The sequence below is a fragment of the Triticum dicoccoides genome, chromosome 7A (genome assembly GCF_002162155.2).
Source record: "Triticum dicoccoides isolate Atlit2015 ecotype Zavitan chromosome 7A, WEW_v2.0, whole genome shotgun sequence".
Classification (NCBI taxonomy): domain Eukaryota; kingdom Viridiplantae; phylum Streptophyta; class Magnoliopsida; order Poales; family Poaceae; genus Triticum; species Triticum dicoccoides.
The window spans coordinates 372,676,018-372,679,423 of NC_041392.1; positions in this window are offsets into that span (position 1 = coordinate 372,676,018).

The window sequence follows — 3,406 nt, forward strand, 5'->3', positions numbered from 1 at the left end:
GCCTATTGGTCCGCCTCGCCTTGCGAGCAGGAAAATGGTTCTCTTCATCCCTCGCCCTTGGTACCAACGTAGTTGCCAACATAACTGACATGCTATCCTTTGACATGCTTGCTATTATGAACGTACAAGATGTCACCGCTCTTCCGACTCTTAACCCACATGGTGGGCCCATAACCCACAGTTCCACAGGATCGAAACCCGACTCTCATGTACATCCTTGATTCTGAAGTATCCTTTCCACTTGCCTTCGTATGTAATTCACGAGCCATCGTCCTAGAGATGATCTATTCTGGTATCAGACACAATATTTTTTCCGTTGCTCTGAACCCCCTTCACAGTCTACTTCAGGTATCAAACGATTGCTTACCAGTTTGAAACTTTCGTACCCCCCTATATAATGCTCTCGAGGTGTTTTATACAAACAACTCAAGAGACACTTTATGCTTCTTTCCCTGAGTTAATCATCCGATGCTCAATCTTGTTAAAACCCGTCCTTGCAGAGTTTCCCCTCTCATCCTTTCGTAAGTATGGTGAAGATCCTGAAGAATGACGATGACTTCATCATGATGCCCTGATGCAGCAAAATGAAGGCATCAACAAAAGGGATCAACTTCTTCGAGAAGGGCAATTAAGACCGTGAAGACTCGTTAGAATTTCGTAACCAACTCTTTCCCCCTTACTCCACCCCTTAAATCTCAGGACGAGATTTCTTGTAGTGGACGAGATTTCTAACACCCCCGGTGTCATGCTATAGTAACCCTCTGTGATTAAACTAATCATTTTTCCAAATAGTGCTTAATCACCTTTGTTCAATATCCCATTTGAAATTCCAGTCAATTCAAATTCAAGTGAAGTTTGAAGTTGCTCAAAAGTTGCTGGAAAAATGTTCATCATTTGTCAAAAATTCCATAACAATTATTTGTTAAGGAACACAACATCACTTTTGTGCAAAGATGAGCAGTAGCAATTATAACAACACTAATTCAACATTTTTAAATGCTATCCTATTTATCAAAATTACCAATGAATTCTTCTTGTCTCCAAAATAATTATGGCACTGTCTAAGATCACCAGGGAATAAAAGGGGCACTTTTCATATTTTTTCTAAGTAAATAACATGCCCAATATTTTCTTACCCATCTCTGTTTATTAAAAAAACAGAAATCAAAGAAAGGAGAAAAAGCAAAAACCCCTGACTCCCTTGGGCCTTAGTCATCTGGGCGGCCCAACCCAGCAGCCCACCTCCCCCGATCGCCTCCCTCCTCTCTATCCACCCGACCCAGCGACCGCGCTCGCCGGTCGCCACCGAACAAGCTCGCCATCAACGACGAGGGAGGGGGTAAGAGCGCCCCCTCCGGCTCCTCGAGTCCTCCCCCCACCTACCTCCACCCACCCCTAGATCCACCTTCTCTCTCCCCTCACCCTCCCCGCACGGCCGCGCTCCGCCATCGCTGGCCACCTCGCCCCGCCGTGATCACCGGCCTCCCCGCGCCCTTCCTCCGTGCCCAGGAGGACCGCCGCCGTCCCCTACTTCATTTTCACCGACCAGACCGAGTCGAGGGCCTCGGCATCGACCCCTACCCCTTGTCTTCAACATCGACCCCGATGAGCCCCACCGTCTCTTTCGACCCTGTCGCCGCCTACTGCTCCTAATCTTTCATTGGGCCCCCGTGTGCCCCCGAGGTGAGCTCCGCCTCCCTCCTTCCTTCGCTTCTCCTAGCGCGTCTCGGCCCCCCTGCCATTAGCACGCAATGTCGCCGTACCTTGTCGCTGCCCTGCTTCATAGTCGTTGTGAGAGTCTTGGATTAAGGGGTCCTCGGGCGTCCGGCCTGTGTGACATGGGCCGGACTATTGGGCCATGAAGATATAAGATAGAAGACTTCCTCCCGTGTCCGAATGTGACTCTCCTTTGCGTGGAAGGCAAGCTAGGCGTCCGGATGTATTATTTCCTTTCTCTGTAACCGAGTTTGTATAACCCTAGTCCCCTCCGGTGTCTATATAAACCGGAGGGTTTAGTCCGTAGAGGCAATCACAATCATACATGTTAGACTTCTAGGGTATAGCCACAACGATCTCGTGGTAGATCAACTCTTGTAATCCTCATACTCATCAAGAGCAATCAAGCAGGACGTAGGGTATTACCTCCATCAAGAAGGCTCGAACCTGGGTAAAACATCGTGTCCCCTGTCTCCTGTTACCATCGACCTTAGATGCACAGTTTGGGACCCCCTACCCGAGATCAGCCGGTTTTTACACCGACAGTCACCGTGGCCACATCCGCCGGCGAGCTCAGCCGAACACGCCTCGTGCTCAGCGCGCTCCCCGCAGCCCAGCACCGTTGTAACACCCACGATGCGGCTATATCTCCCACATGTCGGAGCACGACTTAGAGGCATAACCGCATTGTAGGCATCTCGCAAGAGGGGTAATCTTTACACATCCCATGTACCAAATAAGAAAGAGATACAGAGTTGGCTTACAATCGCCACTTCACACAATACATGAAAATAGCATTACATCATCCAGATAAAACCAAGGTCCGACTACGGAACCAAATTAAAAGAAGACCACCCCTAATGCAACAGATCCCCGATCACCCCTACTGGGCTCCACTACTGATCAACTGGAAACGGAACAACATAACGAACACGATCTTCATCGAGCTACTCCTTAAGCTCGGTTGCGCACCTGCACGGTATCATCGGCACCTGCAAACTGGTTTTGGAAGTAATCTGTGAGTCACGGGGACTCGGCAATCTCACACCCGTGAGATCAAGACTATTTAATCTTATGGGAAGGGAAAAGGTAGTGAGGTGGAGCTGCAGCAAGCACTAGCATATATGGTGGCTAACATACGCAAATGAGAGCGAGAAGAGAAAGGCAAGGCACGGCCGTGAACTAGAAGTGATCAAGAAGTGATCCTGAAACTACTTACGTTCAAGCATAACTCCAACACCGTGTTCACTTCCCGGACTCCGCCGAGAAGAGACCATCACGGCTACACACGCGGTTGATGCATTTTAATTAAGTTAAGGGTCAAGTTTGCTACAACCAAACATTAACAAATTCCCGTCTGCCCATAACCGCGGGCACGACTTTTGAAAGTTCAAACCCTGCAGGGGTGTCCCAACTTAGCCCATCACAAGCTCTCACGGTCAACGAAGGATATTCCTTCTCCCGAGAAGACCCGATCAGTCTTGGAATCCCGGTTACAAGACATTTCGACAATGGTAAAACAAGACCAGCAAAGCCGCCCGATGCGCCGACATCCTGATAGGAGGTGCACCTATCTCATTCTCAGGGTAACACCGGATGAGCGCTTCGTACAACTAAAACCAGCCCTCAAGTTTCCTCGAGGTGGCGCTACAAAGGACTCTAGTTCGGACCAACACTTAGAGAAGCACTG